Source organism: Capsicum annuum, chromosome 12 (assembly GCF_002878395.1).
Source record: "Capsicum annuum cultivar UCD-10X-F1 chromosome 12, UCD10Xv1.1, whole genome shotgun sequence".
Lineage (NCBI taxonomy): Eukaryota > Viridiplantae > Streptophyta > Magnoliopsida > Solanales > Solanaceae > Capsicum > Capsicum annuum.
This window is the reverse complement of record NC_061122.1, coordinates 132336717-132353581: the sequence shown is the minus strand read 5'-3', so window position 1 is coordinate 132353581 and position 16865 is coordinate 132336717. Positions and strand designations below refer to the sequence as shown.

The window sequence follows — 16865 nt, the reverse complement described above, 5'->3', positions numbered from 1 at the left end:
TTTTAATTTTTTCATCCATTGAGCTTGATTATTTGTCTTTACCATGATAATGAGGGGTCACATACCTATAATATCCTCTCTCCTTTTAATTCCAATCCCAGTCTCAGTTCCTCTCTCTATTTCTCTAATCACAATCCAGATCTAGGTCATTCCAACATTAATTCCCACCTTTCCTTTGGTAGGCGGGACGGGAACCCCCCAACTGGTTATATTTTCATTGAGTTCCTTATATCCATCATCATCATAACTTTTAGTACCATGAGAGTCAATAACATTAAACGCTTTATACACTTCTTGCATCATATGTTTGGTGAGGAGATTTAATTTTTTCATTATATTTTCCATATTTTTATTTCTTTCCTCTTCTTTCTTTTGTTGCAATTTGTTGAAATAAGATGTGGTAAAGGACCCTATGGCTGCTTTAGAGTCTTGAGTATGCCATCCCCAATTTTTGTTAGTGACTTGCTCAAGTAGATTTACTGCAACACCATATGAAAATATCATAAGAGAACCACCCTACGCATTGTCTACCACCGTCTTGTTTTGTTGGTTCTATTCCCTGTTAATTATTTAGAGAAACATCTTCTCTGGCCCTTTATGGTTTGGGCATTGTAGGAGTTGGTCATTTTACCTTTGACATACCTCATATAAGGGCTTAGTATTAAGTTGACAAAAATTTTTGATTTGTTCTCTTAGTTGTAGCATCATAGACAGGGGAAAATATCTATCCAAAAAGGCCTCCATAAGTTTGACCCAAGATGTAATAGACCCAACGGGTAGAAATCTCAACCACAAAACTATTTCACTCATTAAAAAGAATGGGAAAAGGATCAACCAAATAGACTATTGAGTAATATGGGCACTATCAAACGAGAAACACACCTCAATGATATTTTTCAAATATAGGTTTGCATCTTCGTCTGCTTGTCTCCTGAATAGACCTTTTATTTGTAAAATATAGAGGATCATACTACTGATCTTGTATATCCTATTTCCCTCTATTGATGGGATGCAAATTGAACGCGCATACCCCATATCATTAAAATGATCCTCATCCTCGCGGTGTCCATAAAATGAGCCTTCATTTCTCCTATTATATCTCATGGTGTCCTGAGTACAATGAAAATTACCTAAATAACAACAAAAACAACAAAAAAGGTAAACAAAATAACTATGAATAACCCATGTTCACTAACAACACGGAGATAGTGAAAACTAAGATCCACTCCATAGAAACGACGCCATTTTTTATAATGGTAAAATTATACCATCATTTCGATACAAGGCGATCATTTTCAATATATACCCAACATGAGTTGGGGTTGAATCCTTAAGGATTTTAGGCTATCTTTTAATACCTACATGTGTTGAGAGTTAACTATGTGTTAACTCGTAAAGTAAAACTAATATAAGAACATGAAAATAAATTTGGGGGTTTTAATGTTGAAATTTATTGTAAATAATCACAAAATTATAATAATATGGGGTCAAACAATTGTTATTATTATCAAATCAAGGGGGATCTTGGGTATATGTTTTCCTAAGTAGTGTTCATGCATGGGTAATCAAGAGTTACTCCACGTTTTGGCTAATGATTTTTGGTAGGCTAGATTTAGGGTCTTAGTGTTAACATTACAATAAAACACTAAATTTCACTCATGGATTCTTTTAAATACATCATGAGCGTGAGAAATTTACAATACATGACCTCAAACTTAGCATCCTTATTCTAAGATGATGCTTGTGAACATAGCCATTTAATTATAGCCTTATTTCTAAGATTGTTATAACAAATAAGATAAATCAAATTGTAGTTCATAATTACTCTTCACCCATGTCCCTCATTCAAGGACGATATGGGATCAAAGTAAATTGGGGTTTCCACACGTAATTCTCAATTCAAGCATAAAATAACAGCAAAACCCAACATCCTTAACAAATTATTTGCACTAGAAATTAACACGCACATAATATTAACCACTTAATTAAACATAACCTTAAGATCGGAATTTAGCTACTCATGAAATTAAGTAAAGGAAGTATATCCAAGTTGGCATTCAATGCATCTATTGAAAAACAAGAAAGAATAAATCCAAACTCCAAAATTAAATTACAACCAAAACTCTATTGGAGTCAACTAAACAATTATTTTCTTCCTCAAAAATAAATTGTTCTTCTCTCCACAACCTGGAAAATTCAATAAAAGATGCGAAAATGTTTCAAGGGTTTTTTCTTTTGTGATTTGGGATTCATCTCTATAAAATTCCCATTCTACCCTTGAACCTTTTTTCTTCCCTACCATGAGTTTCGTCTCTTGATTACGTTCATGAATACCATAATAGTGGTGGCCATCATGAGATCATGGAAGTTTGACTTGACCTCTGATCATGATAGCGACCCTTAGAGCGCAATCGCAGTATCTAAGGGTCTCCTCTAAGACCTAATCCTTAATTCTTCTTCTATTTTTGCACCCTTTACTTGTCTTCCATCTTTGTCTCTATTTATTTTAATTAAGTTTTCTACAATATCAAAAATATTGGAAAATAAATGCATTTTGATCAAGGATTTTCCTCATGTAAGCACTTAATTCATCATAGTGTGTCGAATGTGGATGTTAATGAGTGACAAATTCGCCACTCATTAATGATCTACTGTAGACTCAACAATAACCACCTTGGTAGACTCTACCTTATCTTTCTCCTTTTTTCTTTCTCTTTTCCTTTGCCCTCTTACCACCACTACATTCAGCAACTGATTTTTTCCCTTTGTGCCCTAAATATAGAGAACCTCCCCTTCTAGGATCTCTACAATAATGGGATAAGTCGAGAATGGACTCATATGCATCTCGTCAATAGTAGTAAAAAGTGTGGAAAGCTCCTCATGCACACCTGCAAGATCTAGAGACTAAATGCCCGCCAACTTTTGCCAAATTCACTGCTTGAACTAGTAAAATTAGGTCTGCATGCATCAAATCTTGCTGTGAATCTCTCTCTTAACCTACTGTTATACCCCCTATTCAATAGCTGTCACTCGTTGCTCTATTTTCCAAAACCTCTTTAATATATCAGAAAAAAATGCTTAGGGTAATAGAGCATAACTAGCTGGAGATAGCTTAGAGGTAAATGGCCTCACAATAGGAGTTGCGGTCGGAGTTTGAGAAGTACTAGTTTCATATATCGTAGATTGAGGCTCTGAAATGGTAGTCTTAGTAGGGGTTTCACCGATATTGGTGAACCCCAGAGTATCAACACCATTCCCTCTAGCCTCAAATGACTCTCGAAGTAAAGTATCACCACCTTCGCCTTGGAGATAACAAAATCACGAATCAGATCTAAATAAGTTGTTGGACAAACCTGGTAAATTTATCCACCCACGGGATATCTGGTACACCCTTATCTAACCTCAAATGACTCTCGAAGTAAAGTATCACCACCTTCGCCTTGGAGATAGCAAAATCACGAATCAGATCTAAATAAGTTGTCGGACAAACCTGGTAAAGTTTATCCACCCACGGGATATCTGGTACACCCTCATCTAACCACAAATACATCAATAAATACGAGAGGTGGTGTTTGTTCTCACTTCCCAGTTGAAAATATCTCTAGCAAAAATCAAGGATAGATCAATCTCGTAGATCTACATAATTCCCACAACAAGGGCAGCTCTGTCTTGAAATAATTCAATTTCCCCTTCTGTGGAACTAAATCAATGATCCACCAACACCGAAAAAGCCTTTACCAAAAAATTTAGTAAACCCTCTCTGATCCATGATAAAGGGCCAACCACCTAATATACCTCCTCTTATGCGATTGTCACGACCCAAGTTGGGGCCCTAGCTATAACGAGCATCCCAAACCATGAAGGCCTGAACGCTTTTCTAAATTTGGTAATCATGCACAATATTCATGTAGTATAAGAAAAATTGTGAAAAACAATACAAGAAGGCACCATGGTCAAAATCATAAACTTGAACAAATAGAAAAGAAGTTTTGAATATTCTAGACATATGACACTCGTCTTCGCAATCTTTAACATTACAAGATCAATCAAAAATCTAAAAAAATAAAATTAGGACAAGGCCCCCAGTTGGACCCAAAACAAAATATAATAAAAATGCTCTAGAAAAGGCCTTTCAAAAGTAAGAAGGCTTACCAACTGCACACTATTGTCTGACACTTGTAAGTTTTAGCGGGAGCCCTAGACTAAGTTTCAGTCCCTGAAATATAGGATTCAATACAATTGTACTGGTACGTAGAGAAATAAAAAATAATGAATTTATATATATAAAATAGATAAGAGCAAAGAATGAAAACATCATGCATGATATAGTTTAAAACACATAGACTATTCTTTGATATTCATAAAATATCCTTGTCAATGCAGTTCTGATCTTTGTATTACTTCTGAGTTAGGTGGTCCACCCTACAATTCTAGAACCCCACGTGTTATATGGAGTCCGCCCTTAACTTGGTGGATAAGCCCCCAACTCAAGTTTTCCACAAGGGTTGGAGTGTCAGATTCTGATACGCCACGGGGCACTAGGCCAACGTATAATCCTTCTAGGGGATATAATAATCCCGTATCAGCAAAACACAATTTTGAGCATTGAGTTTTTTGGACTCGTGCATTCTTCTGGTAACCAGCTAACATCTCTTTATGCCCGTTTTTATCCTTTTCTGAACCTGTATCATTCTAAGTTAAAAATCAGAAAATCTAAAGAAAAATCCACATTCTATTTTGTTCTATGTTACTATGGCATTATCTGAATTGGTATCATCATACCAAGACTTGCAAGTCATGTTTCAGAGCCATAAAAATCACATCACAGTTTTCTCTCTCAAAACTTAAGGTTTAGACCACCCAACTTCAAACAATTCAAGAAGATTCTTTCTTCAATACATTTATCAAACTATGTAAATCATCACTTTCAATCATTTCAACAAACATGTGGTGGTCATATATTTTTGGTAAACCATGCAATCTTTCATTATATATTCAGCATTTATCAACATGCATATCCCCTCTATTCAATTTAAAGATCAATCTTACAACATTCAACAATAGTCTGAAACATTAATACCATGCTTCTAAATAACATTTTAAAAATCTAGAGGTATTACAACATTAGAGGGAGCATAATTAGTAATGCTCTCAATTCAATTTCAACTTTAACCACATACATATATATATATATATATATATATAAGATTTCTAATCAATTTAGGGGAAATGCCTCAAAACCAAAACAATAATATTATTAAAAAATTCATAAAGCTACATTGTAATATAAATTCTAAAACTCCTTTCAAAATTCATGATTTCACAATGTTGAAAGTTGTTGAACAATTTTTTTATGCCCAAGTAGTTTTAGGAAAATCCCACGTACCTTAGATTTCGTAGTTAGCAGAATGAAATCCAAATCTCAATTAGTTTTATTGGAATTCTTGATCCTAGAGATGTGTTCTTGACCTTTGGGGAGGGAGTTAGGATTTTCATTTTGAGAGAAAGAGTGATTAATAGGCAGTTTTGGCTTCTTGGGGATGAAATCCTATGTTATTGACGGATTTTGGGTGACGGGAAGTGACCATAATGCCCCTAGACTCATTAGGAACTGAATTAATGCGTAAAACAACTTTAAATTCGCATCAGGTTTTGTGTTGGGGTACAGTCAATGCGACGCGTCAAGATTGCATCAGCTTACTGCCTCACACGAAAAATGTCATAACTTTTCGCTCGGTTACCGGTTTTTGGCAAAATTTATGTCGTTAGAAAGCTAATTCAATTATCTACAATTTGGTGTGTCTTGATCAGAAAAATTATATGTGTACCAAAAGTTATACATGTTCAAATTTGACCCTTGTAGAATCGAATATCCAATTTTGGATGAATGAAAGGTTCTTAGCTCAACGTTACTTTAGGCCATTTCTTTCATGTCAGAATAACTTTATATATTAGGAAAAAGATCATGAAACATGAATCTAAATATAAACCATGGAAACAGAGCTTACACACATAAGGATGATGATACAATTTCTTGCTCTAAAATGTGGGGCGTTATATTATCTCCCTCTTGGGATCATTCGTCCCCGAATTATAGATAGGGACTTTTGAGGATCTAAAAGTATAGAATAAAGAACGTAGTCTCGGATTGAATAATTTTTCTCAACAAAACATACAAAGGTATCAAATGAGTTTCATGACAACTCCTAATGAAATATGTACGCATGAAATATGGGATAATGAGAGTTTACATAGTGATGATCTTGCACATGGGATCGGTGAATCCTAATCACTACAACATGAGGCAGTGGTTTATTTAATGATCGTAGACCTGATTTATACTGGTACTAATCATGAACTAAGCTTTCATGGAAGATCGTGATAGAAGCATTCTCCACCTCTTATGATACAACAAATAGATTTAGCTTAAAGACACCACTCAACTATGCCCCAACATTAAATAACATATTTCGTCCTTTCCATCTTACAATTCTCCTATCACACATCTAACCACAAGAGTTTTAGTCTCACTACTCAGAACTGCTATGTTGAACCCTAACTCATAGTTAAAAAGAGATCACTTGAGCTATGGGGACTTGTACTTTACATATCTTTAAGAATGTTTCTTCACCATATCACTACCATCAAACACATTCGAGATTTAATTTAGAGAGTATTAACCACGTAGCATACGGGTTTTTTTTTTCAGCAACCACAACATTCAAGCCTAATCATTACTACACCCACAACATGGATCTTCCAACTAAGACCAACAATTTCAATCATTCTCACAAATATTTTTTCCACATCCCTCCTTCTTAGCCATTTCACATAACAAAAAGTTTATCTCCTTCATTTCCATTTAACCTACAACCTTAGCTCAACAATTCAAATAAAATTTTCACCTTCAACACATCTACTCCCTTACCTAACACATCACCACGCTTCCATATCCACCATCATACTATCATACGGAAAGTCAATAAGAGATCCAAGAATAAATGGCATTAATGGAAGAAACGCTACTCAATTATAAACCATACCTGTTAACCTACATCAAGGTAGGACATAAACTACAGATACGATAAAATTGACCTGAAGTGCTCCATATATCAATTGTCTAGATCATAAGTAGAGAGTCATTCTGAAGAAACACAATACAACATGAATTCTTAGGATAATGCACAGTGAGGAAACATTGGTGCACATATCAAGATAAAATAAGAGAAAGAAACTAAATTACCCACCTTAACCCTAAAGTCAGTAAGACAAACTGGGAACACAACGCGCCAACCAACACGACACGTTGATATCCCATCGGGCCACTACTTCATTGATCTAATCATCGATGTGGTGTGTCAACTTTGCGCTGGGCCACTATTTCCAACATCTAAACACATCTCTAACATTGTTCAAAAAATATGAAACTTTCTTGAGACACCCCTGATCATGAATCAACTCAAGAATCTATATTTTTGGATCAGGAAGGTCAATTTGAAAATCATGGAAGTTAAGAGATATTAAATATATCGACATTTTTTTTAACAATTAGAAAAGTTTTCAGGTTGTCAGCTCTCCATACATATATCTAAGCGTAGTATTGATTCGAGAATGTTTTGGGGTATTACGTTACAACTAAGAAAAAGATTGTCGCTTAAAGCGATTGCTCCTTATTTAAGAAACTATCATTTACCAGGATTTTTGTATAAACTTTATCACTTTTGCTAAACCCAACATAGAATGAATCAATGACATATAGAAACATATTTTCTTTAGACCAAGCATGCTGAGAGACATAGGTTCTCATGGATCAAGAACAACATAACATATGGCTTGAATACATGAAAGACTGGATTACTTAGAGACATAACTGCTTCTAGTTTAAAGGTCAGATCATAAACATAAGTACATAGAGACTCAAACCATAGTCATAGGCATGACTTAAATAGATGGCATAATACATTAGTAGGATACTCTCCTAAATGGAAGTAGGATAATTATGATTGAGTACAAATAGGTTTATCATGGTTTCTCCCCACAACTTGCCATACTGAGAACATTCGGGAACTTTTTTAATTCACTATCTCCCCCTTAGATCAAAGTCACAACCCTAGTTTTACGGACATATCCCCACATCAAAATCTATAGCCACAACTCTCAACACAAAAGAAACATCACCACACACTTAAACCCTTAACTTTCTATAAAGAACTGTACTCTGAAGGCCTTGCTTTTTTGTAAATGCTACTCTTAACTTCCCCTAGCCTCTACAGACATCACTCAACAACTCCCACTCTCATGAGCGCACGCATGCACACTCCGTATCAAAAAAGAGGTATCAGTATATACATGAACACAAACTCATCTCATTAATCTCTAATACAAACACACTAAATTATTTTCAAGGACATCCGCTTTCAGGGACCCAAAGTCATCAACTTACAACTAACATTTTCATGGACATAGACACCCACACTTCTAAATGCTTAAAAATCCATCTTCAATTCCTTAGAATACTATCATTGCACATCTAATCACATAACCTACTTCATAACCAAATTTTTAAAACTATACCAAGGGCGCATAATGCCTACCTATTTTCCTCAATTCAACTCTAAATAGCACCATATAATAACTTCCCACACTTTTCCAAACTACAAGATTCATGAATTAAATCTAGGTATACAAAACACTTATACACATAAAACTTTATTTAACAACCTGCTATCTGGCGTTCAGCTTATTCTTATATAAATATCACTCTTTTCCTCTTAATTACTCAAACACAATTCATTATTTTGTAATGCTAGTCCTCAATTATATATACCACCATTTATCCACTACCCTTTTCACAAATTTCCAACCTAGGCCATTCTACACATCATATCAAGACTACTAATTAATTCCCACAAAACATGCATCATCAATCTTGAGCTACTATTCTCACAAATACACTCCACATCTAAAGTTCAAGTATGATGTCTATCCTTAATTATATACCACCGGTAAAGCATACCACATACTATACTAGTCCATCAAATTGGGAAAATCAACCCTAATAATTCACTTCACTTAGCTACTACCTACAATCGCAACCCCGCCATAGACTCATTATTACAACTCAAAATTCACTACATAGCTTCTCACCAGAAGTTCTAGTTCACTACTATTAAATAAAGGACCATTAAAAGAGTTAAGTGACATGATAGGATTAGTCAATCTTAATCATGTAATATAATCCATTCCAATCTTATCAACTTATTTTAATTTCTCACATCATACTTTCTTACCTAATCATACATCACAATGATCTTCAAAATTCAATAAACACTAATGAGTCTCTACGTACAACTTATTAACTAATCTATCTCTTTCTTTTTACCACTTATAAATGATTTCTATAACCACCATAACCATCAATTTTGAGATCTTTCCCTATTTTGAATAAATAATAATCATATCATGTATCTTCCTTCACAGACTACCATACAATCTACAAATATTACTGCACATTAGAAATCACTATAAAATGGCAACCCACTCCTCAATCCACGATTATACAACTAAAATTATTTATTTACGCAGAAGTTACCGTCACTCTAACTTATAACCTTGTGACTTCATATCAAAAACTTCTTGGCCAATCTCGCTACCAATAGGTCATAACACTTTAGCATAGAATACTACTCTAGTAGAAATAGAGTTACAATATTCTACTACACATCATTACCCTTATGTAAGACATCTGCAATAAGAATTTTGAAAGACGACTGAATAGACTTTGTACCTCAGTCTGAAAGGTATGATTTTTATCAAAATAAAGGTATACACTCAAATCAATACACCTTGAAGCACAAATAGACTCTTCTCAAGTCCTCATGCTATCTCATAACTTTATGGATCATTCAATGAGAGAGAACCACATTATTAGGGGAGCTAGACTCTTAGACTTGTATCACCTCGATAGTGAGGCAGGTCCCCTGAAAATTCGAAAAAGGAAGGAGTTTACATTAGTTTCTTATGGACAACTTTATAGAATGAACTAGAGTATGAAAGAATAAGAAATAATACCTAAATGCCCGTAGCCTACTGATTATAAGTGTGGTGCACAATGCAACCATAAGCAAGACTCTACTAGACACAATTTCACAGACTCCCTAGAAAAATGAACCATTCTTTGATACTAAGTTTGTCAAGACCCAAGCTAAGGCCCTAGCCATAATGAGCATCCCAAACCATGAAGGCCTGAGCACTCTTCTAAATCTATAATCATGCACAATATTTATATAGTATAAGAAAATTTGCGAAAAATAATACAAGACAGTACCATGGTCAAACTAATAAACTTTAACAATTAGAAAAAAGTTCTGAATATTCTAGACATATGACACTCATCTGCGAAATCTCTAACATTACAAGATCCATTAAAAGTCTAAAACAAAATTGGGACAAGGCACCCAGTCGAACCATAAATAAAACGTAATAATAATGCTCTAGAATAGGCCTTCATAAAGAATAAAGGATCACAAACTACACAATACTTTCTGATGCTTTGATGCATAAAATAATTTTAAATTTGCGTCAGGTTTCATGTTGGGGTATAGTCGATGTGATGTGTGACGATCACACCAACTTACTTCCTCACATAGAAAATACCATAACATTTTGCTTGGTTGTTGGTTTTTTTTTCAAAATTAGTATCATTGGAAAGATAATTCAATTATCTATAATTTGGTGGGTCTTGAGCTGAAAAATTATATGTGTATCAAAAGTTATACATGTTCAAAGTAGACCCTTATAGAATCAAATATCCAATTTTGGATGAATGAAAGGTTCTTAGTTCAACTTTGGTTTAGGCCATTTCAATGAATATTTTTCACCTCATAATCACTTTATATACTAGGTTAAATATCATGACACATTAATCAAAATATAAACCATGGAATTAGAGATTACACATTAGGGACGATGATTTAATTTTTATCTCAAAAATGTTGGGTGTTACAGCGATAGCGATGATCCTAGCTATCCATATGTAAAGAGTAAGCTTATCTTTTTAACTTATTTGTTTTGTCTTTACTTTATGCATTTCATCCATGTGTTGATTAATCTTAATAGTGTTGGCCGGTAGTTGGAAGTTTGAACCTTGACAAAACCTAGAAATAGTTTGTGTTGAGATGTTCACCAGAACATCTCTGATCAAAGTGGACATCAAAGGGTCCCTACCTTTCCATAACATCCCCTATAGATAAAACCTCTGTAGCTCTATCAAATTAGTAACATAAAACTCCCACACCAATGTTGGGCTAGACTATCTTAGAGCACTGGACATCCAATCAAAGTGGTACTATCTAAATGTTGCATTAAATTTTGGAATCTTAGACATGCCGACTATAATAATCTTGGGCTTTAAGTAGAACTATCTTTTTGGTCGTTGTATGGATGGGGTGATGATTCTATCCCTCACATATAATTCATGCATCCTAGGGTAACCCTACTTATTAACAATAGGCATCAGGGCAGGCTCAACTTGTATTGGCTCAGTAGGTAAGGGAAGAGGTGGTACCTCAACTGGGCTATCACTAAACCTACTTTCATCATTATTGTTAGGGCTAGATTATGACTCACCATCCTCTTCAGACTGGGATGATGAGTATGATGGGAATTAGCTAGGATATTTAATCCTTATCATAGTGAGTGATGGTGAGTTTTCTAGTGGAGAAGCCTTAGAGCCCTGAGGTAGGATCTACATGGTTCTATCACTCCCTCATACAAATATTCTTTGATAGATCCACTTGACTCATTATTAGCGGCTTCATCCCTGAGATAAAAAGTGGGGGGTAATCTTATTTCCTTGGTGTTTGCTTCTTGTCAGAATTATTCTTTGGTGCTATTTGGTACCTTTGGAAACACACATATTAGTGAATCCCAGTAAAAGTAAAGAAGAATAAAAAAATAAACAAATGTGAATTAGGTATAGGGTACCCTATGAGTCAGGCTATAACTCATTGCTAGAGGCTATGAGTCGTATTAAGACTCATATAGTGAAAAGATACATATGGAACATTTACAGGTTAGTCTACGAGTTCTCCTAATGAGTTTTTAGGTCCGACAATGACTCATCACCAACACTCGTGGTCTAACTAGAAAATTTTCCTAAAGTTACTCCCCTGCCCAGTCACATGAGTTCATACTACGATTCGTATAGTGAGATGATGACTCGTACTGTGAGTTATAGTGTGATTAAAAAACTAAAATCCTCTTTATTCCTATGTTACTTGTGTCAAGTCACACAACGAATCGTTAGGTGACACTATGAGTCGTTATGAGTCCCTTTGCTATTGTTACATGGACATTTAGAGGGTTTAGCCTCAATTTTCAAATACCAAATGGGTAATTAGATTTCATCGTGGGTTCACAACTAAAATATACTCCTAATGCATCCCCATATCTAATTTTTAAGTATGAAACCCATTTACTCCCATTTTATTTATCATATTTCTCAAGAATAAGGATCATGGGTTTTTACCCTATGCATACCATTAATTAAGGATTTTAAATATTGTCTAGCATAATTAGCATAAATATAATATATAAAATATTGAATCATTGAACTTACTTGAATAAAATTTGGTTGGATCTTTTAACAACAATTTTTTAGATTTTCTTGCCCTAGTACTTGAGCGACACAATTTATGGGAGATTGTGTAATACCCCAAGACCTCTAACCAATAGTGCCACCATGACTCAAGATCATGAGAAATAAATTATAGTTCTTTGGTTGTTTTTTGATCAAGGGTGATGTGTACTAAGACCTCAAATATTTCCAAGCAATTAGGTGAATCAAAACATCCTTTACCGATTGAATTCTTGAGAAAGATTTTGACATAGTTAAATTCAAATGATAATATCTCTTTTTACACTAAGAAATTTTAATCTCATGACCCACCAACAGATGTATAATTAAATTATCTTGTCAACGGTATAAATTTCACCCAAATCCGATATCGGAGCAAAAAGTTATGCCTATATTATTCCAGCGTGTCAGCCTGGAAACTGCGTGACGACATTTTGTGACAACTTGTTACAAGTCTGATGGCTTGTCACAAAATGTCATCACCTTAACCAGAAAGTCATAAATTCCAACATTTTGTGATGACTTGTCACAAGTCTGACGGCTTGTCAAAAAATGTCGTCAACCTTAAGCAGAAAGTCATAAATTCCACCCTCTTGTGATAACATTTCATGACGACTTGTCATAAGTCTGAAAACTTGTCACAAATGTCATCAAGTATTTTTTTTAGCAATTAAAGGAGATTTTTGCAAGGGTATTTTTGTCTTTTCCCATCTTTTGGACGCCTATATATATAGGAGAATCCCCATCCAAACCCTCATTTCTTCATTTTCTCTTCCAATTCTCTTAAAAAAATATATCTAGCGTTTCATTCAAGAACATTAATCTTCCAAAAATCATCTACAAAACCTTAAGATTTCTTCAAGAACCAAGTTCCTCATAGTGTGGGCTTCGAGAATCATTTATTACAAGTATGGATAGAGTTTCAAGAACTAGAATTCATCCAATTTCAAAGATTAAGGTATGTGGGGTTTTGAACAAGAGCAATCCTTTCGTTCCTGTGCCCAAATCTTTGATTTCTATTATCTATTTATACGGTTTTGCAAGTGGGTTTATACCCAAATTACTTCATCATAAGACTATGAGAACATAAATTGTTCAAGCTTTGTTATACATGATTATTTTACTATTCCCAAGTTATAACTTGATATTTAATATTGTGAATTTCACATTTCTACCATGAGTTGATATTTCAAGTGCTTTCAAGATATGTGTTAAGTTTTAAGCTTCCTTATGACAAATTTGATTATTGAGTATATTGATTCATGAAATTGAGTTGTTACAATGAGTCTAGGTATTTCCTCAAAGTTATTGATGATGCCATGATTTAATGAATTGATACATTTTGAAATTGAGAAAGATTGATTTGATTTGAGTCGATTTAGGAATCCAGAAATTGATTATGATATGACAAATGAGAAAGAGATTTAACTTGGTCTTTATAATAGACCCTTGTGATGTTTGTGGTGGATTTTCTAATGCGTTCTAAGCTTGTGTCTGGGATTAGTATTTAGCACCGAGCAAAAAATGTGGTATTTCCCCCAAAACTACATGCCACCGTAGGATTGGTATTGATATTTGTGGGCCAGAGGTCGAGTATGAGATTGTGATTACTAAATTGAGGTTGTACTCCCTGGCAAGAGTACGATGCTCCTACCAATGTGTGGTTCTCTTCTTAGAAGGGCAAAACATTGGACTTCAGGTAGCTCACATGGTTTATATTGGTTATAAGAACCTCCCATGTCCATAAGAGTTTAGTTTCTTGATTATCGAGTCACCCCGAGTCTTCAGTTATAGAGTTGAGTTGTTTATGATGATTTATAAGGTTTTTATCATATGATTTATTTACTATAAGATCATGAAAAGTATGTTTCAATCTAATTTAAGCCAAGTGAGCCATCATTGTACTTATGCATATACTTATTAAATTGATAATGATATTTAAATTGTTGCATACACCCCCACATACTTAGTACATTCCTAAGTGCTGACCCACACATTTTCCTATTGGCTATATTTTCTCAAAATAAAGGTTCAAGTACTCAGCCGCAGCTGTATTATCGATATTCGGGTGCCTGACTACGTTTTCTCAATGGTAAGTCCTCATAGTTTGAGGATCGTATCTATATTTTTGTGATATCATTTTATTGTTATGGATTTCAGTAATGTTGAGTCAGTTGGGGTTTGTCCCAATGGCTCCTTGATTTTGATATATAGAGGCTTTGTCAGACTAGAGGGATGGTATGTAAAAAAATTCAATAGATATTTTGGTTGTACAGAACGAGGAGTTGGAACCTATGAAATTAGGGCCTTTAGTTATTAGAGAGCCCTAGATGAGATAATAGCTCAAGAGGTAGCACAACTTTGAAGTAAGATTAGGGTACTTACCAAGCAATCCATAGCCTTTGGAGAGGAAAGGGTGAATATTGTGAGCACACAAAGTAAATCATATAGATAGTATAAGTATTACACTAAGGAGAAAGCAAAGTACCTAGATAGAGAGATGGCAGGATCTTGAGCCAAGGGCCAAGGGTCTGGTCAACATACTTGTAACTCGAGAAAAGATAATTAATGTTGGAACTATTATGGGGAGATGTATAGGGATAGGAGCTGAGAATGAGATGGTGAATAGTAGAGAAACAATGATTATGAGGAGTAGAGTGTTGTATATATTCCATCAAGGAACCGTAATGCTGACTCGCGGAAGGAAGCATTGCTTTCTAAGCTGGTCAAGGGTTCTGAGAATCAAGAAAATTTCCTTAAAGAGATTAAGGCAAAAATATCAGGATTGACATAGAAAGTAGAATTATATGCCACTTTGATTATACAGCTTAAGCAACAGTTTGGTCAATTATCAGCTACATTGAATTAGCGCCAACCGGGTACTCTTTTGAAAAACACTACAAAAAATCCAAAGAACAACAATTGTTGTTTATCTATTACTAATCAAAGCGTTTTGCCCACTATTGATCAACCTATGCCTGTGCTTAATGATATGAGCAATGACTTTGTGGATGTTGATAATGCACATGAAGTGGAATGAAAATAGTTGGTGACTAGTAGTTAGTCATCATAAAAATTGACCAATGTAGGGAAATAAGCTAAGAAGGATAAAGGTAAGGGTAATAAGGACCAACTAGTCTTAAAGCCAATACCATGACCTCCCCCACCTTTTCCTTAATGATTGAAACAAAAAGATGAAGAATAGAAGTATAAGATATTTATTGACATGCTGAAGGAGGTGACTCTCAGCATCCCTCATTTTAAAGCTTATAAATAGATGCCTGGCTATGAAAAATTTATAGGATTTGGTGACAAACAAGAGAACTATCTTTTATGAGTATATTGGTAGTTTTCATCATTGTAATATGATTATATCTCGATATCTTGTGTAAAAGAATAAAGACCCCAGTGCCTTTATAGTACCTTGAACGATTGGATCACCTAGATTTGCCAGAGATTTTTGTGACTTGGGTGCTAGTATTAATTTTATGCCTCTTGTAGTTTTCAAGAAATTGGACTTAAAACATCCCCAACCAATGATAATCTAGTTATTGATGGCAAATTGTACAGTGAAAAGGCCCGTAGGCATATCATTTGTTGTTGTGATGAAGGTGGAGAACTTCATCATTTGGCCAACTTTATTCTCTTAGATTGTGAGGTTGATATTGAGATGCCCATAATTCTAGGGAGACCATTTTTATCCATGAATAAATTATTGGTGGATATGGAAATAGGTGAGCTTAAGTTTAGGTTGAATAACGAGGAAGTCACATTCAATGTTTATAAAACCATAAAGCTGCCGACCGACTTAAGGGTGATTTTGGTATTAAATTATGTTGATGATCCTTGAGGCCAAAGTTATGACTACCTTTTTGAAGTTTGATTAATCAAGGTACCTTCATCGTGTCGTGACATTAAATCATGTACTTTTTGGGATGTAATGCAAGGTATCTTATTTTCTTGCATTTGTGATAATTTATATTGGTGTGATTAATGTTAGATCTATTCACCTGAGGTTCCATAGGTATGTTCCTATATCTCTTTCTTTTTAGGACCAAATACATTAGGGACATTGCATGCTTATTTGATGTAGGTGCTGCTACGTACGTGTCTAGATGTCTTCTTGGGGCTTTTGAGATCGTGTCTCTTTACCCTTTAGTATGTTCGTAGTAAAGTCGACATATTTAGCTTGTATTTAAGATTAATTAGTAGAAAAATAAGGAACCTA

At 34.6% G+C, this 16865-nt stretch overlaps 1 long non-coding RNA gene across 1 annotated transcript in view; it reads right to left on the bottom strand.

The window, feature by feature from the left end:
- The window catches only part of LOC107849932, a 31909-nt gene extending 15661 nt beyond the window's left edge, over positions 1 to 16248 (bottom strand). The window contains exon 1 of the long non-coding RNA XR_007048537.1: positions 16061 to 16248. This is a non-coding gene — a long non-coding RNA (uncharacterized LOC107849932). The remainder of the gene's footprint in view (positions 1 to 16060) is intronic.
- Between the last annotated feature and the right edge of the window lie 617 nt (positions 16249 to 16865).